Source organism: Caretta caretta, chromosome 1 (assembly GCF_965140235.1).
Source record: "Caretta caretta isolate rCarCar2 chromosome 1, rCarCar1.hap1, whole genome shotgun sequence".
NCBI classification, from domain to species: Eukaryota; Metazoa; Chordata; order Testudines; family Cheloniidae; genus Caretta; species Caretta caretta.
In genome coordinates, this window is record NC_134206.1 from 205478096 (window position 1) to 205501976 (window position 23881).

General features: G+C 46.7%; 1 protein-coding gene across 2 annotated transcripts in view; it reads left to right on the top strand.

The window, feature by feature from the left end:
• The window catches only part of LOC125621438 (galactosylgalactosylxylosylprotein 3-beta-glucuronosyltransferase 1-like), a 68905-nt gene that overhangs the window by 36325 nt on the left and 8699 nt on the right, over positions 1-23881 (top strand). The window contains exon 9 of one of the 2 annotated variants that reach the window (XM_048818302.2): positions 2114-7403. The exons of the other annotated variant lie outside the window; for it this stretch is intronic. The gene's annotated coding sequence lies outside the window, so the exon portion shown is untranslated. Of the gene's footprint in view, positions 1-2113; positions 7404-23881 lie in introns of those variants that run through there. 2 annotated transcript variants of the gene reach the window in all.

Below are 23881 nucleotides of genomic sequence, written 5' to 3' on the forward strand. Positions count from 1 at the left end.
CCACGTTGCAGTGCCCCCACTTAAAATTTTAACCCAGCACCACCAGTGGTGACTGGGCTGAACATCTGTGATCCCCCATCTGCGTTCTTTACCACTGTCCCTGATATCAGACCTGTTGTGTTTCAGAGCGTACCTAGACTCAAGTTTGTAGAGTCTGGTGTGGAGAAGACAAAGGTAACATATTTCCCCCTGATTTGATTCAGGCTTCTGCAGCTATAGTAGTAGGCATATTTCTGTCTCTTATTAAACATGTGGTGTCTCTCGCCTGGGGATTTGGCCCTGGTAGGGGTTAGATCTGTCCAGCAGAGTCCAGTGTCTCCCTGAAGTCTCCCTCCCCTTCACTGTGGTAGCTTAGATGCTGGGAATAAGGACCCAGGCAGACTACTTGCAAGGCTTCCTGGCACAGGCTGCAGCAGGGGTGCACTTCTCTTGGATACCACAGGCATGGTGCAAAGTGACATACAAGTCATGTAGACCTCCCTCCAGCAGGTGCAACCATGAATACCATCTACTTCCTCCTTATCACATGCCCCCGTACCATTGATGATGTCTCACCAGATGAGTGCAGTGTGGTGTGAATCTGTGAAGGAACACCATATTATCCATGGTGAAAGGGACATAAAAAGGGCAAAACAATTATCCCCATGTCTTTGTCTTCCTTATTTATGAAGGATAAAGAAAGGCCTGGAAGTTTAAAAGGTTTCCTCTGGTTTCTGCACTAGAAATTCTGATTTTGTTCACCCTTGTGTACTCTATGAAGGATTGAAGAACTGGTAGGATTAAGGACCACAAGTGAGGTCCTTAGCCCCCACTCCAACCCCTTTATGCTAGGCAAAAAGGCAGGCATGACATAAAGGGGCCTTAAAAAACCCATATCTGGCCAGTGAAGGATTCTCTCAGTGCAGGCACTGCAGAAGACAGCTATAAGGCTGTTCTTTGAGAACCACCTACAAACCTTGGCACAGAGGGTATGCTGGGGTGGGGTGGGAGTAGAAAGGGTTTGTGTCAGAAATGGGGGGAATTCCTAGGGTTATCTAGATTAGGGGCCCCAGAGCAGCTCTTGATAAGGAACACACAAAGACGGCTTAATGCCACCGTGGCTTCTCTTAGAGGTCCAATCCAGCCCTTCTAGCCTAAGAGGCAAAACACCGAATCTCCTCTCAACTAATTACAGAGGGTGAGAAGTGGTTATCATTCAACCTCCTTAAAAGGCTTTTAAAAACATTGTGTTAGTTAATGCTTTAAGATCTAGTGATGAAAATCAGCATATGAGAGAGTGTGTATTATTATTAAATACACATTTACAAACACACTTCAGAGAAAAGCACTTACTGTTAAACATACAGTTCCCACTGCCCTGTGAATTAAGAGCTTAAGAAAGCTCACAAGCCACATTTCTGAGACCCCCCCAATAAGTCCTCCAGAAAAAACAGGGATGCCTTCCTTCTATTCTTTTAAAAAACAAAAGGGAAGGGAGAAAATATTCTGTTTTACGATACCCTTTTGGCCCCCTTCTTGCATCTTAAGTAGCAAAAAAGAACACCCCCCCCCCCTTTTTTTTTCTCCTTTGCAGCAGGCATGTGTGAGAACTGCCTGGGTGTTCTGTCTAATCTACTGTTACATTTTGATATCATCCATCTCCCTTCTGGGCCTGTGTCTTGATTAGAGTCAAGACTTCACATGCTATATAAAATAACCATCCTTAAGGATCCCATGTAACACTGTACTTGTTATACAGTAGCTGCTTCTTGCCTGTGCGGACAGGGAAAAATGATTATGCTGCATTAGAGAACTATGGTTTAACCCTGGCTAACACCCATCTATGCTTGATGTCAAATTGCCCCTTGACCCAGCTATCGCACTTTGTAACATAGAGGGTACCCAGCTATGCTTCAGCCGTGCCCTCCAGCTCTTGGACTTGTCCCAGGCTATAGCATGTTTAAAGAATACACCCACTGTCCCTTTTTCTATCCCATGAAATGGAACAGTGTTGAACTGAGCCGAGGGAAGACACCACTCAGAACTGGGTCTCCTGCTACAGTGTGTGAGATGCAATCTTGAGGCATTTGGTCTGCATCCAACACCTTACTCCATTTTTTGTTTGGTTCTGCAGGGGTACAGGGGAGAGTTTACTCCTGAAATGGGTCAACAGCAGCCTCCCACCTCACCAGGTCTGCTCTGCACTTTGTTGAAACCTTGGAGGAGTGCCCAGGTTGTGGCCATGTCTACCAACACCCCCACTGCCCCAAAAAAACCAGGGTCAGAAAAAAAACCAGGGTCAGAGCTCATATGGTGCCCCATGACCATACAGAATTTCACCTTTGACTTTATGCACTGGCCACCAATCTCTGGCTCCCTGCAAGAGCTCTCCTGGGTCCTGTGTTTTCAACCACTTGTTGGAAGATGACTTCATTAGAAACAGTCTCTTGGCTGAAGCAACAGCATCGGGGCTGTCCAGGGGACAGAACACCCAGTGTGCATCCTGGGTCTCCCAGCAAGGACATGAAATTTGAGCTTCTGCACGGCTGTGACGGAGAAGGGAGATCTCACAAAAGCACAAGGAAAAATCCATCAGCATAAGACAGGGTTGTTTTCAAAACTGTGTGAAAACAAATCCAGCGTGAGGGGGTGTCCCTCTGAAGATGCAATGCTTGGCTGGGCTGTCTGTCTGAGACACTCTTGTCCATTACACACACTTGGACAGGTGTCTAAGTGAGAGCACTTAATTCTACATTTCAGAGCTCAAGGAGGCACTTACATAACTCCTCTAAGGAATTGGGTGCCTGGGTGCTGATTTGAGAACCTCAACAGAGAACTGGGCTCCATGTTTGGAAACTGGGGCCCCACAGTGTCAAATCTTCGTGTGCTGAGTTCTTTGGATAAACACCTTCTCCCATGCCAGGGAGAGGTAGGACCTTACAATTCCTGTGCCTCATAGGCTGTCTTGCTATGTGTTCTCTCCGATACTGGAAAGCAAGGGACAGTGCCCGGATGGACTTTAAAGCCCTGTCCCCAGCACTGGAATCCTTGTTGCACTAGCATGAAGCATTTGAGTTGATATACGATCCAAGACTGTTTATATGGAATTCTTCTCTAGACTCCAGTCTAGAGCCAGATCTCTAAGGAGTGGAGGGGAATGGACAGTGAGCAACCATAAGTCTCTGATCACCCTCTGTGAGGAAGGTCAGTGGGACAGAGAACACCACCATCAAGAAACAAACCTTGAGGAACTGGAAGTGGGAAGACAGTAAATGGCAATTAAACAGCAGTGAAAGTGACAAGGACTGAACTTTAAGAAGAATGTTTGGTGGCGTGAGCGGAGAAGTGACTGTGTCCAATCCGGAGCAAGCCTCATTCCCCTGGAGGGGCAGGACACAGGCAGCCTGGATAGAATTCAAAGAAAGAGGAGGCAATAGGAACTGAGGCTGAACAGGATTTAAAGCACAAGTGTTTGTACAGTGTGTGTGTGTGTGTGTGAGGGGGGGGTCGTTATTCGGATTTCTACAGGAAGAGTCCTTGAATAATCCTAAAAATACCCTTTGATCACACCTTGAAAATAATTTTCCCCTCACACCATAAAAAAACAAAGCCCTGGGCTTTCAAAATGCATTGAAGCTTTTCATGGCTGGGGGAATTGGAGCAGGACATGTTATGTGGAACTGAGCCACCCCCCAAAAAATTGGGCAGGCAGGCAGATTTATCTATTTGTTGGCCTATTTAAATGATCGTCCTTTTCTGCCTATTTCCTGGTTTTTAGCCTGGATCATCTGACATGTTTATGAAGGATTTCCCCCCTTCCTCCTCCCCTGTTATCCCACACTCTTCTAGATCTCACTGAGGAATGGCAGATCTTGCATTCACTGCTGAAATGTTATATAGTTCTTGTTCCCTGGATTGTTTTTTTTTTGTTTGTTTGTTTTTTAACTGAGGTCTTTAATCAGCAAAATAATCAGAAGCACAGTAAATGAGGGGAGTAAATTATAAGGGAAAGAAAGATGCTTTATGTGAGAGGTACAGGTGGCATTAAGAGTGTGTCAAGTTTCCCCACTCTTCCAGCAGTTGCAGCCTGGGCCGATCATGTGCAAATGATTGCCTCAGTCAGAACATGCCCACCATAGAATTCTGGGAAGCTCCTGAGAAAAGGACCACTAAAAAATATCTGAGTAGAGATAGGCCTTGTCCCACTCTCATGGAATTCAGTAGCAAAACTCCCACTGCTCACTTTGATGGGAGAAAGTGTAAAAGGGAAAGCGGAAGAGAGATGAAACATATCTGAACAGAAGACACGAGAGAACGCCATGGGTGGCAAATAGAGAAACAGAGAGAGGCCTCAAAGTTTGGAGGGTCTCAGGTCAGTGTCCACATCATCAACAGACCACCATTTTGGCCATCTCAGTTTGAAGGTGAAAAAGTGAATAGGCCATGGAGACTGAACTCCCCACTTGCTCATAGAAAGAGTCCTTCCAGGGTAGGGGTGTGGCACATTGGCAGGGGGGGTCATGAGGGAAGCCTTTCTCTGCCATTGCCTATGCTATACCTATCCTGGATTCAGAGGTGATCAGTATCTAGGGTTATCCGTTGTCTGAGCTCTGCGGTCCCTCCCTCACCTGAGTGGGCAGGCCTTTCATTCTGGTGGGCCCAACCCACCAATCCCAGTCATCACATAGTCTAGCTCCTTTCACCAGCACTAGACTGACACCAGCATTAAAAAAGAGAAAGTGACCTTTTTGCCTCCTTTGTTTCTGGTATAAATCAATGAGCAAGAGAAAGGAAATAAAGGGGCTGATTTAAGATCTTTCGTTTTCCCATGGAGCCAGGGTGCTCCTCCACTAGGAGGGCAGGGTCATTGCCAAGAGGAAGAGACATTGTTCAGTAACCCATTAGCTAAGGAGAATTGTAGAATCTGGTTCAAGCCTTGCTTAGGGCCCTAAGTAAAACAATGGAGTTGCTTTGAGCGTAGTACCTAGTGAATGTTTCTATTGAGGTTCTTATATGGCCCTCATCACCATAGTAACTGAGCATCTCCCAGGCACTGGTGGATTTTTTATTCTCACAGAAACCCTGCGAGAAAGCAAAATATTATTTTCCCCATTTTACATATGGGAAACAGACAGAGACAGAGGCCAACTCTACACGATAGACTTCTTGCTGGCATAGCTGTGTTGGTCAGGGGTGTAACAAGGTGTGATCTCCGACTGACAGAGCTGTGCTGGCCAAAGCCTATAGGGAGATGCAGTTATACCAGCAAAACGGTGCTTTGTCCTGTATAGCTTCGTTCGCTGGGGAGGCTGGAGTAAGCTATATAAGCTGTGTCCACACTAGAAGTACTTTGCCGGCATAGCATATAAGTGTAGCTATACCAGCAAGGCGTTCCTCGTGTAGACCTGGCCTGAGGACTTGTTCACACTTGAAAGATTTGCCACTATAGCTATACCAGTGTAGCTATGCTGGCACATCCTTGTAGTGGAGACACAGCTTTGGCCATGTCTATACTACAAGAACTATAATGGCATAGCTACAGTGCCAGTGTAACACTGTAGGGTAGATGCAGCCTACAGCAAAGGAAGGGGTTTTTCTGTTGCTGTAGGAACACCACCTCCCTGAGAGATGGAGCTAGGTTGATGGAAGCATTCTTCATGGAATCAAACTCTTGGAAATATAGGGCTGAAAGCGACCTCAGGAGGTCATCAAGTCCAACCCTCTGCACTGATGCAGCACCAAGTAAACTTCAAGTAAATTCTTCCATTGACCTAGCTGTGTCTACACTGAGGGTTAGGCTGGCCTATCTAGGACATTCCGGGTTGTGGATTTTTCAGACCCCTGAGTTCCATAGCTATGTTGGTTTAAAATTAAGTGTAGACTAGGCCTTCTAGGGCAAAAAAATAATCCTTTTGCTGGTATAGCTTATATCAGTCTCCCAAGCACAATAAGCTACACCAGCAGAAGGACTTTTGCCAGCACAGCTATGGTGGCAAAAATCACACACCTAACCAACATGGCTAGGCCTCAGTGGTAGAGCCAATAATTGCATCAGGCTACAGTCCAGTCTGGGGTAATCACAAGACATTTCTATCAGTCTGTACAACTGGTTGTTTCTTCATAGAAGAGACTAAGGGTAGCAGAGTGCGCTAGTAGGAACTCACGTGCATTTGCAGAGCTATGAGAAGGTCAAGGACTGGAAGAGCAAGAGGTGCCACATGTTAGGATGGCAGCTTTTCAGGAAGGTCCCAGGAGCGGGACAGCAGTGAGTGCTGTACATCAGGTTTGAGATGCCTAGTTGGAGTTGGGAAGGGTGGATACAGGACTGGAACAACAGGGGAAACTGTGGGTCTGGCTTGCTGTACTAACGATGTGGGGAAAGCATCACAGCCCCTGGATTTAAGCAGCATATAGTGTCTGATGTTCATATTCTCTGCAATGCATTGGAATCACCAAACAAGGAATATTATTAACCTTTCCAGTTGTACTAGCAGAAAAGAATGTTAACGAGAAAGAATGGCCAGGAAGTCATCTGCAATGGTGGTTTGTTTATAGTGAATGGTACTGGGGCATTAAACATGCTGTGAAGCAGTCAGTATAGAACTGTGGTCTTGCTTACAGTGCAAGCAGCTGCCTCCTTCCAAGAAAAGGCAGTGACTTTATAATAGAGAATATACTGTGGAGGGAGCCTCTGTTCTAAGTCAGAAGGTTTCCAAGGGCCTTCTCTTGAGTACAGGTCTTCATCTGATGCTAGACCCATGAGGGAGGAAAGATTGTATACAATTTCTTTCCTCCAGGGCTGTGGAGGCTGCCGGTGTGATGGGGGTCAGGGCTAAGATGGAGGGAAAGATTATTACATTGTCTAAATTCCTCAGATCATGGTTTCTTCACCCTAGCCTGCTCTTAAGGTGACATGGTCCTTAAGGCTGGCAACATTGAAAACTAAAGTGACCCATAAAAGAGCCGCTCAGAGATGCAACCAGGGTTGGCATTGCTTACCCCTAAGAAGCCATTACTGATGAGTTGCCTGTCTGTCTTCACTCAGAGAGGGGGCAATGCAATTAAGGAAGTGGATGAGTGGGAGATGGATGTGTAAGGACAATCAGCTCCAGATCACAAAGTGGAACAGGAGAGACCAGGAAAAGATTCATAAAGCTGAAAACCTGGTGGTTCTCCATCTGAAATCTCTCTCCCTTCAGTTCTTCTTCACACTGCATTTTGTATATGTTTTGGTTTACTTCACTGACTATTCTAGAAGGGAGGCCCATCTCAGGCCCTACGGGACTGGCATAGAAATGCTAAGGCAGTAAATCCCAAACTGTGGACCACAGAGCACTTGGTCTGTGGTGAGCTGGCTTCTTTCATGGTTCTAATACTCCTCAGTATTTCCACCTGCTAAATCAGATTAAAATAAGTTAAAAATACATGTACTACTTTAATATTATTTTTCCCATGCAAGCAATTGCTGTGATTTCCATAAGAGTGTTCCACAGCTGTGGATCAGAGGATTGGATCAAGGCAATTGCAAATGGGAGAGGAAGTCTGGCTTGTACAGTTGTGAATGAGGGGTTGGAGGTGGGTCTGTATGTTGACAAATCAGTGAGACGTGGGGGCTGTGTGATCAGGAATGGGTGGGGAGATGAGGGCTGAGTGATGGTGAATGGGAGAGCAGATGAGTCCAACTGATGAATAGGAGATGCTCCACACAATCACAGGTTGTGGCGGCCGGGGGGGGGGGGGGGGGGGGGAGAAGAGGAGATGGTCACTTAGACAAGCTCTGTATTAATACATGGCACGTGGGCTCTATTTTGACAGAAAGACAAGGGCTTCCTGAACCAGTAGTATAATCACTGATAAAAGTGTTGCCCACTCCTAGGAGTTTATCATCAGGAGTAACACGATTTTGTCCACCACTGCAGCCAGCCTCAAGATGAATCCAGAGGCGCCTACCGTCATGGGAGAACTTCAGCCCTGCCTGGGAGGGTGGGGTCAGAAGTCCCCTCTGATTAGTTGCCTTCCCCACTGCCCTGCCTCTTGGAGAAGGGCAGCTAATCAGGGCTGCTGCAGGAAGCAGGAAATATTCTCACCCCTCCCCTCAGGAGCCCAGAGGAGTTTTGAGGAGCAGAGGCACCATTCTTACAGGATTGGGGAAGAGGGAGTGAAAAGAGCCCAGCAGCTCAGGTGGGCTCCACTTCCCCCTTCCCTTCTCCGTCCCTGCAATGCCAAGCCCGGAACGGGGAGAGAGGCAGTGAAGAATCCATGGAGTTGGAGGCCTGGAGCTGGAGCTTCCCCCAGGCAAAGGCCCACTTAGTTATGTCACATGTTCACATCTGCAGAAAGGTCATGAAAGAAGCAACATGGGACTTGCCAGCTATGATTATAGCATCAGGATGGCCAAATTTACTGACCCTGTGAGCTGCATACGATAATCTTAAGAAGTTTGAGAGCTGGACTCACCTGCCAGGGCTTGGGACTTCAGCCCTGCTCAAGCCCCAAGCTGGGGCCTGGCAGGTGCCTTCTGTGAGGCTGAAGCCCTGAGACCCCCCCCTCCCTGCAGGGCAGAAGCCCATAGTGCCACCACCCTGCCACAGGGCAGAAGCCCCGAGCTCCCTGCACCCCAGTCTGGTAGGTGGAGAATAGAGTGGGGACTTAGGGGGCTCTGCGAGCCACACTAACTATAAAAGAGCCACACACTGCAGTTTGGCCACCCCTGCTATAGGGTCTATTGCCAGAAGTCAGCAAATACCCTGGTGAAGTGGAAAAGCCTCTCAAAAGGAGATTGCAGCAGTGTAAGGCAGCCAAAACCTCCTTTGAACTGTGGAGCATGCAGCCCACACAAACAAGATCCCCAAAGGAGGACTGCACTGCATGAGTCAGGCAGCTGTGGTCTTTTACAGTGAAGGGATTAAAGCTGCCCTCCACTCTCCCTGACGCTATCCCTATGGGGGGGAGCGCCAGCTGCCCACCCCTCCTGAGCCCAGCGGCCCTCACTGTCCGTGCAGTTTGCATCTCGCTGCACCAATGGCCCTCCTATGCTTTCCCAACAGAACTCAGAATTCACTGCAAAGAACCGCCTGTGTGGATCAGATCTGGCAAGCCAAACTAGACACAGGCAATCCACCTAGGGGTAGTTTTTTTTGAAGTCCTCAAGTACATAACTCACTCAAAATCCAATGGACAGAACCCACTTCTCATCCCCTGAGAACACACCTCTAACTGAGCTGGTTACTACCTCGCCTTTAAGGAGCCAGACCTGGACTCTGCATTCAGCAGGCACCCCTGGGATTAAGGCAGACAACCACTGTGCTGTTTTTAACGGGGAACAAGGCCTGGTATAGTCCCATGGGGAGAAAGAGAGAGAGAGAGAGAAAGTGAAAGAATGAATCTCATTAAATGGTGTGAGGTACTTTTCTCATTCTCCTGTCAAGTTCGAGGCAAAATTACACTTGGAAGGAGGGGGGACGGTGAAGGCCCCCTGGGACGTCCACAGTCCCTTGCACAAACTTAATTTCAGGCTCTGCTGAAGCTCTGCATTTTATAGATAGACACACGTGTTTAGTTTTTCAGGCAGCTGCATGAAAATGAGAAAGACCTTTGGCTGTGAAGATAGCCCTGCGCCTGGTGCTTAAATAGCCACTCTAATATTGTTTCTCTCCCCCTTTCCCCCGCACGCCACTGCAGCCGAGCTCAGGCAATTTTAAAATGCCTGCCATCTTCCTAGCACACTTCAGTGGAGCCAGTTGACGGTTTTAAAAAAAATAATTAAGTTAACTTTTCTTTCCAGACATTGCAGGTTTCTAAAGCAGCATTCACAGTGGGAAATGGTGAGTGGCTCAGCGGTTTGGTCTGGGACGGAGCTGTGAAGTTCTGACCCAGATGTAGATCCCAACTCCAAACTTCCTCACTATTTGCAGGATGTGTGGAGGAAGGATTCTGGTTCAGTCATTAAAGTGAAAATGGCTGGGACCTTGCTTCTGGTTTAATGGGAGCTTGGGGCAAAGGTTCCAGGTGACTCAAACATCCTGACAGTACAGGGTTATAGTGTTACCTCTTTTTGACCCAAGCAATTAGCCAGTTTTTGGGGTCCTGTGGGGTACAATTAGGAGCAGAAATGGATGATGAGTCAGGTATTTCTTTGATTCAATCCTGTTTATTTACAAAGAATGTACAGAAGCCTGTTTAAAAAAAACCACCAAAACGCAGGGACTCATAACAGGAGACAGTTTCTTAGCTCACAGTTCTAAGCCCCTTTCCAGCCAGTACTTAGCCCAAAAGCGTGCTCAACTTTTTTCCAGGGTCACTTTACCAGTGCCTCTGTGACTGTATTCTTAGCTTTGTGCAGCTTCTTTCTCAGCTTCTCACAGCAGACTTACAAGCTCCATCAGTCAACGCCCCCAGCCTCTGCATTTGCTGTCAGTCAGTCCCCAGGAAAACCACTTGGTCCACATGGTTCAGCTTCTACTCAGACCTTCCCATGTGGCTAGGGTTTGAGTGGTGTTCCCATTGTTTCAGCTATGTGCTTCCATAAAGGTGTTGTTACTTATCCTAAATGAGAGGCAGCTGTTACACCTGAATGGGAGGAAGCTGTTAGACCTTCAACAAGCTCTAACACAGGGATCTCAAACTCAAGTCACCACGAGGGCCACATGAGGACTAATACATTGGTCCGAGGGCCACATCACTGAAAGCTTTTCATATGATACAAAAGTATAGTCAAAAATGAAAAAAAATGAAGAGTAATAGTGTGCTATTAAAAGTCAATGTATTAACTTTTTTAAACTGTAATGTGAAGAGGGGTTTTAAAAAAATATGAACATCTGTAACTATTCCTTATGTGGTCAGTAACACTGATGATGATCTACACTAACAGTCTATCAACATAGCTGTAATGGTAGGAACTTTAAAGTAACTATTCATACAAAATACATTGCCACTTAACATTCTTCCCAACTACTCCCAGCAAAGAATCATACATGCTGAACTTCACACCTCAGACTGCTTATCTAGTCCATGAGGCCCCACCCCTTCCCTGTCCCCATTCCAACCCCTTCCCAAAAGTCTCCACCCCAAATCCCTGCCTCTTCTCCACCTTCTCCCCTGAGTGTGCCGCATCCCCGCTCCTCCCCCATCCCGGAAAGTCCTAAGCACTGCAAAACAGCTGTTTGGTGGCAGGAATCACTAGGAGGTAGGCAGAGGAGCAGGGACACAGTGCTCTTGGGGGGAGCAAGGCTGTCTGTGGAGTCAGTGCCTATGGTGGTCCACAGGAAAACAACTCTGTGGGCTGCGTGTTTGAGACCCCTGCTCTAACACAACCCATAATATGCATAGGGTGTAAGCAGGGTCTAAATGAGCTCTCCCCTGACATCTAGTGATGAGCTGGGGGAAGACTTCAGGAACAGACTGTATTTGCATAAACACACCTACTCTGCCTCAGTATTCAGCAGAGAGAGCTGCTTTGCCAAAGTGATCAATTTTGGATGGTGTTGGATCACAAATCACTTTAGTGTTATCCTGATTGTATGAGCGAAGGACAGCAGAACGGTCCTTAGCCTAATCTGAACCTCACTTGCTACGCAGGGGGTAGGGATGCTAAATCCCAGTGAAAGGGGGAGAGAGATGTTTCAACTTGGTGGAGAGGGTTTTGCCTAAGGAGTCCTAGACACAATTTGACCCTTCTCTCTCCACCCTTTAGACTGGTCAGGCTCAATTGAGCCTCCTCCTTTCATTCAGTGATCACTGGAGCTGAAATCACTGATAACCAGCTGCTGAGCCTTAGATCTGCTGTGGGGCAGTGCTGCAATGTAAGAGACGGCACCATCTGCACTAACCGTGAGGTTCCACACTATGCTTTGAAATCACGGAGAGCTGGGTTAAGTGGTGGAACCTCAGGACTTGACGTTGCAGCAGAGACAGACACAGCCGTAACAGAGCACAGCGGCCCATGGTGGCAGCAGCAGCAGCGAAGGCAGAGAGAACAGGGGCCTGTTGCAGTGCAGTGGCGGAGGCATTGCTCAATGCTTTTCCTCCCTGGGGTGGGAGGTGAACTCACGTGAATGCACCTCTGAACTCTGGGTCTTTGCTGACCAAGGACAGCAACTGTGAGTGGGGGGCAGTGGAGGGATAGGGGAGTGGCATGTTAAAGGAACATTTGTCCCTAGGCTTTCACACTACAAGGTGAGAAACTGAGGCATAGGACACTGCCCAGCGTCCTTTGGGGTGGGTGTTTGCTCATGGTCATATGCTTTTGAAAAATGGCTGTGGTGTTTTCCCAAATTAATGCTGGGTTCCTTTCCCCTTTTTATTAAAGCTCTTCTTTGCTATACACAGACTTGTGAGTGGGAAAGTATTGCCTCTTAGAGGCGCTACAGACCAGTGTTTAATTTCCCCAGATTACTGGGTGGGGGCTTGAGCTGGTTCTGTTTTGTACTGTTAAGGGGAACCCCTAGATATTGAACCCAGCCCTTTTTACTGCTGATTCCACCTGGCAGAAGGTTACAGGAGTAAGCATATGCTAGCTGGCTGCTTGGCATGGTGTTAATCTGGCCACTAATGCATTCGTTTCCTCAAAGTGTATACACATGGATTGAGGTGGAGGCCAGGTGGCTGCTGTCTTCCCCATTGGCTGGTAGTGCTTGGGAACTAATCAAGGGTGATTATCACTGCAAGTACTGAGTGTGTGATGGCCATTTTAGGCTGGCTGAGTCTGAGCCTTTTAGGCCTGCCCAAAACTAAAGTCCTTCCCGATCAATTGAGGGGGAGGAACCACTGGACCCAGGCCTCAACTAAGTATGGGGGACAACAAATGAAAGAAACAGGAGCAGGAGTGAGGTCAGAGGTAAGGAATCAGGGTCCAATGTGGGATATCAAGCAGATAACCCTAATGCTGCCCACTGCTCTTCAAAGACATCTGGGGAGTCAGTGGACACTGCCCAGAGGAACTCTGCCTGGACAAGGGAGCAGAAACAGGCCTCAGTGTCTCAGAGCACCAACCCCTAATCCAGATTCCTCCTCCCATTGTGATGAATGGCCATTTTGGCCAGTGCCAGGAGGAGGTTGACGAGGAAGTCTTGCAAGTTGGTGGGGCCACGGATGGAGGGTAAGTGGATCAGGAGGTGCAGGGAGATGTGCAGCCAGAACCTCAGTAAGAGGTTCTAGAGGAGCCACAAGAGGGCTGCAACCTGATGCACCCTACTTATATGTGCACCAGGGTCTCCCATGCATCTCAAAAGGGACTGGTGTAAGGGGAATTCATGAACCACAGCAGGTACATGTCTATGCTCCCAGATCCATGAAGGAGCCAGCAGCTAATATCCCCAGCAGGCCATGGGACCAGAGTGGATTACAGACTGGTCCACCAGGGTTCCTTCTAAGGGGCTGTGTGGAGGAGAGAGGGTATGGCTAGGATGTTCCTCTGCCCTATCTATTCTAGAGTGACACAAAAGCATGAGGACCATTGCAGCCAAAGCCTAAGTTTGGACAGTCCTCACGTCTGCTCTAATCTGCCCCTCAGGTCCTGATCCAGTTGTCTCCAGCAGTCCCAGGAGAGAGGAGGCATAGGCCACCAGGTACAGTTTATGTGCTGGGTTCAGGACTGGTGCAGAGAGGAATTCCTTTCAGAGTTCACAACAGGGAGAATCAGGCAGTTGGAATAATTAGCTGGGGTTTCAAGAGAACAGTGAATGTCTTTGTTTTACTGACCACAAAAGGATACGTAATACAGGAAAATGAGGGTTATTAGCAGGAGGAGTGGAATTCACAGGCAGGAAAATCCAGTTCTGCTTGTTTCAGCCTCCTTGAGGATTCCCTGCAGAGGGTGCCATTTCCTACAGATCCTCAAATTTACTTTCAGTAAAAGCTATAGCCCTTGTAGTAAAGAAATTCATCCTGTAATCACAGCAGTGTTACTGTTATATATCATATCAAGATATTATTGCCCAGATCAGAGGGAATCAAGTAACATGGCATATCTGATACTGTGTTTTAAAGAGGTATCTACATTCAACTCATCCTTTGGGGTCAAGCAAGAGTAGCCGCACTGCTATAAAATTGGCAAGAGATGGAAGTGAGGCCTTGGATGTATAAAACTAGGTAAATACACGCCTGCGCTCCTCAATGAAAATGTCACCAGGTTGTGGTGATAATCTGATCCACCCATATCAAGAGGAATCCCAGTGTAGCAGTATTATTCCCCATTTACAGATGGGAACACTGATGCCCCAGACAATGAAGGTGATTTGGCTCAGGGTCACACACAATGAGTCAGTGGCAGAATCAGGAAGAACTCAGTAGTCCCGAGTCCAATGTAAATGTACAATACCCTAGACCACATTCTCTCTAATTAAGGCATTGACCATTGCTGTAGAATTGTGCTCCAGGCCCTAAGCTTTCATTTAAAAACAAATTACGCTCGTAGCCATTATGATTGTGGAGAAAAACCTTGAGAACATGACCTGAATTAACAAAAATAGTGATGTCTGCATGAACTTGCAATCAGTATGAAACAAGAACTCTGACAGAAGTGAACTTTCCTGTTCACCTCAGCCTAAAGATGGTTGTTTTTAATGTCGAAATTAACTGTTTCACTGCTCATCATTGTAGAACGATTTTCTGGCAAAACCTTATCCTCCTTCAAACTCACTTCTGCCATGATCTAGATGATGACAAATCTTTGCTGGTAAAGTTTGCAGATGACAACTTTGGGGTGACAGTAAACAACAAGGAGAGGTGACTGTTAGAGGGATCTGAATTCCCTGGTTAAAGGGTTGCAATCCAACAAAATGGATTTTAACACTTCCAAATGTAAGGTAATACCTCTGAGAGCCAAGAACACAGGTTATACCTACAGGATGGGAGCTGCTGTGGTGGAAAGCAGTGGCTCAGATTAGGATTTAAGGGTCATTGCAGATAACTACTCAATGTGAGCCATCTGTGCAATACTGAGGCAAAATGGGCTAATGCAATCAATCCTTGGGTATGAGAAAAAGGGCATATCAAGTAGAAGTAGAGATCTTGCCTTTGTACATGGCATGGGTAAGACTGCTACTAGAAAACTTTGTCCAGTTCTGGTGTCCACACTTCAAGAAGAAGGTGGAAATACTGCAGAGCATTCAAGGAAGGGACACAAGAATGATCCAGGGCCTGAAAAACATGCCTTATGAAGTGAGGCTTAAAGTGCTCAACTTATTTAGCTTATCAAAGACAAGGTTGGGAGGTGTTGATTACTGTATCTAGATCTTTACACGTGAAGATGACATCTGAGAGTATGGGCTTTTCAATCCTTCTGACAAAAGCATAACAAGATCCAATGGCTGGAAGTTGAAGTTCAGTAAATTCAACCTTGAAATAAGATGCAATATCCTAGTTGTGAAGGTAAACCAAACAGTGGAACATTCTAGCAAGGGATGTGGTGAATTCACCATTGCCTGGAGTCTTCGTGACAAAATTAGCATCACTTAAGAGGCTTTCATCCAGTTTCTGGGAGAAATTCTGCAGCCTGTGGAGGTGCTGGATGGTCATGGTGGTCCCTTCTGGCCTTGGAATCTTTGACTATGAATTCCTCTGTTCACCTTCTTTCTTCATGGGCCATGGCGAATACAGGACTACCCATAAGCACCAATTTGCTCTTTTCTCAGGGGATGCTCTACTCTCACCCCACCCTGCTGCCCCAGGCCCCACCCCTGCTCCACCTCTTCCTGCCCTGTTCTGCCCCCACCCCTCACCCTCAGCACCTCCTGCATGCTGCTGAACACAGTGGGCAGGTGCTGGGAGGGAGGAGGAGGAGGAGCTGATTGGCAGGGCTGCCGGCAGGCAGAAGGGCTGGGTGGGGAGGGAGAGGTGCTGATCCACAGGGCTGCCGGTGGGTGCTAAGCACCCACTATTTTTCCCCCCCATGGGTGCTCCAGCCCTGGAGCACCCATGGAGTCAGCACTTATGGGACTACCTGCACTGTCTTTACCATGCTCATAACACTTGCAGCTCTGCATTAAGAGTCTGAATAGAATATCTTATGGTTCAGACAGTCACCTTCAGGGGCTTGGAAGGATTTTTTTGTCCACAGTGCATAATTGGCTATATGTATTCTAGGGTTTGGGAGAAAGGGGTTTTGCTGTCATCTGAGGCATCAGAGGTTGGCCACAGCTGACGGCAGGACACCTGGATGGGGTGGGCTGGTGCTTTGAGATGGTAGAGAGAATTCTCTTTCTTAGATGCTTGGCTGATCTATTTTGCTTACATGCTCAGGGTCAAACTGATCACCAGAGCTGGAGATGTGAAGTCATTTCCCCACCAACACCCCCTGCCAGATTGACAGACACCTTTTGGGTTTTTTGCTTTCTGCTGGCACATGGGCATAGTTCACCTGCTGGGTCATCTGGGCATCTCTCACCTAATCATTTCCTTGCCATTGCAGGGCCTTGGGCATTAGTGGCATCTTGATTTCTCCTGTGTGCCACAGGCAGAGAACAGTTTTGCTTCCTCAGGGAGGAAATGCTTTGGTCCAACTAAAGTATTTGGATTCAGTATAGGGGTATCTGGATGAAATGTAGTGGCCTGTGAGACAGGAGGTCAAAGTAGATGATGTAATAGTCCCTTCTGGTCTTAAAGTCTAAGAAACTATGATGCCAACAAAAGGCAGCCTGCTGATGATGGCTAAGCAGGTGACAATCTTCCCCATCTTTACACTGAATTAAAAAAACCCAAACAAAGCTGTGCCACTTATATCCTACATTCATTTCCTTGTAGGTTATATTCTTTACCCTTCATCTGTTTGTGCCTTTAGATTGTAAGCCATGAGGGCATGCCTCTTTTGCATTTGTATAGCACCAAGATGTATGCATTTGTATGGCCTCAGTCTCAACTGGGGTCTTAAAGGTGTTACCATAATAATGTACATATTTAACAACAACAAACACCATGCTTATTCCAGAGTCCCAGACTGCCTCCAGTACATTTCTGGATAAGGAATTTTATGTCAGAATAAATAATGCAGTGGTTACTGTACTGATCTTACTCATTCATATTTAACTCATTATGAATGGAGGTTTGTAAACAAATGAAACCATCCCTGAATTTCCTGGCTGCTGTCCCAGAGTGTCCCAGAATTTAGGTCCAGTTTGCCATGATATGCACAAGGCTTTCTCTAGGATTTAGAAGAGAAATAATGATTTATGAACAGACAAATTAAGCCAGAGGATGAGGGAATAAAACATTAAGATGTAGAGATTGGCGCTGTAGAGAAATGGAAGGGTAGAAGGAGATTCCCCACTGCATCCCATCTTGTGTCCTCGTTTATACCTGTGCAAAGTGCTAGTGATGCACATTCCAATCACACCTGTGGGAGTTGTATCATGATCAGTGGAACTGGAGTCAGAAGACTCGTGTTCCCTAGAGGGAGTATTATTGCAGGGACACAAGGAAAACAGGGAATGTTGGGGAGTTCGTCCAGGTGGCCGAGTTGCTTCCAGCCTGAACAGTCCAAAAGGTTAAATAACCTTTCAGCTTAACCTGCAAGCAGCACCCGTCTTTGTGACGGAAAGATCATGAGCCATGGAACTCAGTTTGAAGCCCCCTGGAGCCCTGGATTTTGACGACACAAACCTAGCCCTACGAAGGACCTGGTGGAGAGGAGTTGGAGCTGTACACAGACCTGGCCATGCAGGAGGATGACAGCAGCAGGAAAGTAAAACTATTGTTTTACCTTATTGGGAAACAAAGTAGAGACGCCCTCGGAAGCTCACCACACTGCCTCAAGCCTCACACCAACCCTAGGAGCCTTGGGGACCTAGTGCTCCCCGAAAAACAAACCTGTGAGCAACACAGGTTTTTCCACTAGACACAAGTCCAAAGGGGATAGACTCCTACATTACTGCCTTACACACATTGGATGCTACATGCAATTCTGGGGACTTTACTGACTCCCTAATTTGGGACAGGCTAGTCTGTGGCATTTGGAATTACCACCTGCTGGAATTGGAGTTACCAGCTGCTCCACAGCTTAGATGTGAGGTGTGCAGTGGAAGCCTCAAGCAAAAGTATGAAAGCCCTACGAGAAGTCCCCTGCAGTAGGATGCCATTGCAAGGAATGTGGCAAGCTGAACCATTTTAGCAGTATGTGCAAGAGCAGAGGAAGTTCTCAGAATGATTCAGACTTGTACAAGAGGGGGATGGCACATCAGACAGTGGGGATGACATCATAACACTCTCCTTGAGCCTAAAGTATATTAGATTGTCGGGACAGGAAAGCAACAGAGGACAATACCAATCTGTGCGTGCAACAATGTTAATAGGGAAATTCCTTGTGCGATTTCAGCTGGATTGTGGGGCCTCTGCAGTGAGATTCCTCAGGGTGAATTGGACTCAAAGACACTCATTACAAAGAGCAAGCACAATCTAATGTATAATAAAAGCATAATGCAGCCCATAGGAAAATGTGAACTCTTAGTCCAAAAAATAACAGATCACCAGCTGAAGTTTGTGGCAGTAGATAGTAAGCACCTCTGATCCCTTTTGAGGAATACAGCCACACAAACCATGGATCTGGTTAGGGTGCAGCATGAGAATTTTAGAGCTGCAGAGCAAGAAACAAAAGGGGGAGTCCCACAGACAAGGGAAACAATTTTAAGAGCATATGAGGATGTGAAGGAAAGCTGTGATTGGAAGTAGACCCCAGAGTGGGACCTGTGTGCTTGCCACTGGAATACTACTTTGTGGTACTACAAAATCTAGTATTTAAGGAGCTCCAAAATCTGCAGATCAGGGGTATCATAGCACCTGTAAAGGCCCCTATAGTCTGGCAGGGGTAAACAAGTAATCAGGGGCAAACTAAGAATCTATACAGACCCAAACCCAGTGAAGGAGGCATTGAAAAGATGCCACTGTCCACTTCCCTCCGTTGAGGACATCTTGCCAGAACTTTCCAAAGCCAGAATCTTTCTGGCCTGTAATGTGAGGAATGGGTTTTGGCGCATAAGCCTGGATAAAGAGAGTCACGCATGCTGGTCACTACAGAGGTCTGTGCATGCCAATGGACATAAACTCAGCACCAGAGGTGTTCTACAGAAGCCTCACTCAAGTGCAGGAAGGACTGCCTGGAATGAAAATAATTGCAGATGATATCCTAATTGTAGGTGAAAGAAGCAATGTTACAGAAGCTGAATGAGACCATGTCAGAAAACTATCAACTTTTGTACAGTGATTCAGGGTAGAGAATGCATCTGTCATGCATCCAATGAAGTGGGTATTCACCCACAAAAGCTTATACTCCAATACATCTGTTAGTCTATAAGGTGCCACAGAACTCTTTGCCGCTTTTAGGGTAGAAGAATGTAAACCTCAACCCAAAAAAACATGATTCAGAAAGCATGAGATGTCATACTTTGGACATTTGCTCATGGCAGAGGGACTGAAAGCAGCTCCCAACAAGATCAAAGCAGTCAGAGACATGCCAGCTTTGGTGGATGTGAAAGGGGTACAACACTTCAGAGGAGTGATACATTTTCTGTCCAAGTTCTGTTCACAGAACAGTAGCAAGACCCATATGTCAACTTACGAGGTAGGATGTTGAGTGGGACTGGTGAGATCCCCAGGAGCATTTGGCATGCTGAAACAATTGATAAGGGATGCCCCTATCCTGAAGTACTACCAGCCAGAAGAGCCACTGATACTCCAGCGTGATGCATCAGCAAAAAGACTGGATGAAGCTCTTCTGCAGGAGCAGCCAGTCCCTTATGCCAGAAGAGCCTTCTCAGAGACTAAATAGGGGTATGCCCAAATAGAGAAAGAGCTTCCAGCTGTGGTATCAGTACACCTATGGCCACCCCATAATAGTGCAACCAGACCACAAACCCCTAGAGATAATCATGGTAAAGCCCCTTTTTAGTGCTCCAAAGAGACTGCAGCACATATTGATGCTTCTGCAGTGTTATCAGGTAGAAAATGGATATTGTCCAGGATGGTTACTTGTGTTAGTTGACACCCTGAACAGGGCATATATACTGAGCATCAGTGATCTGGAGGAAGGGGATCAGGACATTGAATCCATTAACATGCTGCGCTATCTCCCAGTATCAACAGCAAAGCTCATAGAAGTCAATGAGGCTACTAAAAAGGACACCCAATTACAGGCAGTCAAGAGTGTGATACTAAGAGGGTGGCCAGAAGACAACAAACAGTACCAGTAGGAGCAGAACCATATTTTCAAATTAAAGATGACCTGAGCATGCAGAATGGAATCTTATTGCGAGGACAGAACTGTTAACACCTTGTCAAGGTTCCTTCTCCACTCTTAACTCTAGGGTACAGATGTGGGGACCTGCATGAAAGCCTCCTAAGCTTACTTTTACCAGCTTAGGTTAAAATTTCCCCAAGGTACAAACTATTTTACCCTTTGCCCTTGGACTTTTGCTGCCACCACCAAACATTTAACCAATTACTGGGAAAGAGTTGTTTGGAAACATCTTTCCCCCCAAAATCCTCCCAACCCTTGCACCCCACTTCCTGGGGAAGGTTTGGTAAAAATCCTCATCAATTTGCATAGGTGACCACAGACCCAAACCCTTGATATTAAGAACCATGAAAAAGTATTCAGTTTCTGAAAAGAAGAATTTTAATAGAAGTAAAAGAAGTAAAAAGATTACATCCTCTGTAAAATCAGGATGGTAAATACCTTACAGGGTAATTAGATTCAAAACAGAGAATCCCTCTAGGCAAAACCTTAAGTTACAAAAAGACACAAAAACTGGAATATCCATTCCTTTCAGCACCGCTTATTTCCTCAGCCATTTAAAGAAGTCATAATCTAACATATCTAGCTAGATTACTTACTAAATTCTACGACTCCATTCCTGTTCTGTCCCCGGCAAAAGCATCACACACACAGACCGAGACCCTTTGTTTCTCCCTCCCCCCAGCTTTTCAAAGTATCTTGTCTCCTCATTGGTCATTTTGGTCAGGTGCCAGCGAGGTTATCCTAGCTTCTTAACCCTTTACAGGTGAAAGGATTTTTCCTCTGGCCAGGAGGGATTTTAAAGGTCTTTACCCTTCCCTTTATATTTATGGCACACCTCATTATGTAAGGAGGTTATGCAAAAAAATACATATTACACCAGGGCATTGACAACGGTCTTAGACAGGCTTGAGAATGTGTTTACTGGCTGAGAAAGATTACACAACTCTGCTTCTTGAGAGAAGGATGTGACGACACCTGCCAGCCATGTGATAACCACCAGCAGAAAGAGGCTCCGTTGCCATATATGTTGTTCACCTGAGCACAGGAAAAGGTGGAGCAGACTTTTTACTTTCAAAGAACAGCTGTATTTGATTACAGTGAACTAATTTTCACAGTTTTGGGAGACTGATGCCCTGCCTGCTACAAGAAGCAAGTCAGTGATCAGCAAACTGAAAGCCCACTTTGCAAGATACGACATTCCAGACACTATTCACTGATGACAGACCCCAGTTTGCCTCAGAAGAATTCCCAGAATTTGCATGCAAATGGGAGTTTGACCACCACACCACCTCCCCAGCATACCCACAGAGTAAGGGTAAGGTGGAATCAGCTGTGAAAACAGCTAAGGGATTGTTACACAAGGATGTTTCATAGAATCATAGAATAAGGGTTGGAAGGGACCCCAGAAGGTCATCTAGTCCAACCCCCTGCTCAAAGCAGGACCAATTCCCAGTTAAATCATCCCAGCCAGGGCTTTGTCAAGCCTGACCTTAAAAACCTCTAAGGAAGGAGATTCTACCACCTCCCTAGGTAACGCATTCCAGTGTTTCACCACCCTCATAGTGAAAAAGTTTTTCCTAATATCCAATCTAAACCTCCCCCACTGTAACTTGAGACCATTACTCCTCGTTCTGTCATCTGCTACCATTGAGAACAGTCTAGAGCCATCCTCTTTGGAACCCCCTTTCAGGTAGTTGAAAACAGCTATCAAATCCCCCCTCATTCTTCTCTTCTGCAGGCTAAACAATCCCAGCTCCCTCAGCCTCTCCTCATAACTCATATGTTCCAGACCCCTAATCATTTTTGTTGCCCTTCACTGGACTCTCTCTAATTTATCCACATCCTTCTTGAAGTGTGGGGCCCAAAACTGGACACAGTACTCCAGATGAGGCCTCACCAATGTCGAATAGAGGGGAACGATCACGTCCCTCGATCTGCTCGCTATGCCCCTACTTATACATCCCAAAATGCCATTGGCCTTCTTGGCAACAAGGGCACACTGCTGACTCATATCCAGCTTCTCGTCCACTGTCACCCCTAGGTCCTTTTCCGCAGAACTGCTGCCTAGCCATTAGGTCCCTAGTCTGTAGCTGTGCATTGGGTTCTTCCGTCCTAAGTGCAGGACCCTGCACTTATCCTTATTGAACCTCAGATTTCTTTTGGCCCAATCCTCCAATTTGTCTAGGTCCTTCTGTATCCTATCCCTCCCCTCCAGCGTATCTACCACTCCTCCCAGTTTAGTATCATCCGCAAATTTGCTGAGAGTGCAATCCACACCATCCTCCAGATCATTTATGAAGATATTGAACAAAACCGGCCCCAGGACCGACCCTTGGGGCACTCCACTTGATACCGGCTGCCAACTAGACATGGAGCCATTGATCACTACCCGTTGAGCCCGACAATCTAGCCAGCTTTCTACCCACCTTGTAGTGCATTCATCCAGTCCATACTTCCTTAACTTGCTGACAAGAATACTGTGGGAGACCGTGTCAAAAGCTTTGCTAAAGTCAAGAAACAATACATCCACTGCTTTCCCTTCATCCACAGAACCAGTAATCTCATCATAGAAGGCGATTAGATTAGTCAGGCATGACCTTCCCTTGGTGAATCCATGCTGGCTGTTCCTGATCACTTTCCTCTCATGCAAGTGCTTCAGGATTGATTCTTTGAGGACCTGCTCCATGATTTTTCCAGGGACTGAAGTGAGGCTGACTGGCCTGTAGTTCCCAGGATCCTCCTTCTTCCCTTTTTTAAAGATTGGCACTACATTAGCCTTTTTCCAGTCATCCGGGACTTCCCCGGTTCGCCACGAGTTTTCAAAGATAATGGCCAATGGCTCTGCAATCACAGCCGCCAGTTCCTTCAGCACTCTCGGATGCAACTCGTCCGGCCCCATGGACTTGTGCACGTCCAGCTTTTCTAAAAAGTCCCTAACCACCTCTATCTCCACGGAGGGCTGGCCATCTCTTCCCCATTTTGTGATGCCCAGCGTAGCAGTCTGGGAGCTGACCTTGTTAGTGAAAACAGAGGCAAAAAAAGCATTGAGTACATTAGCTTTTTCCACATCCTCTGTCACTAGTTTGCCTCCCTCATTCAGTAAGGGGCCCACACATTCCTTGGCTTTCTTCTTGTTGCCAACATACCTGAAGAAACCCTTCTTGTTACTCTTGACATCTCTGGCTAGCTGCAGCTCCAGGTGCGATTTGGCCCTCCTGATAACATTCCTACATGCCCTAGCAATATTTTTATACTCTTCCCTGGTCATATGTCCAACCTTCCACTTCTTGTAAGCTTCTTTTTTATGTTTAAGATCCGCTAAGATTTCACCATTAAGCCAAGCTGGTCGCCTGCCATATTTACTATTCTTACGACTCATCGGGATGGTTTGTCCCTGTAACCTCAACAGGGATTCCTTGAAATACAGCCAGCTCTCCTGGACTCCTTTCCCCTTCAAGTTAGTCCCCCAGGGGATCCTGGCCATCCGTTCCCTGAGGGAGTCGAAGTCTGCTTTCCTGAAGTCCAGGGTCCGTATCGTGCTGCTTACCTTTCTTCCCTATGTCAGGATCCTGAACTCAACCAACTCATGGTCACTGCCCCCCAGATTCCCATCCACTTTTGCTTCCCCCACTAATTCTACCCGGTTTGTGAGCAGCAGGTCAAGAAAAGCGCCCCCCC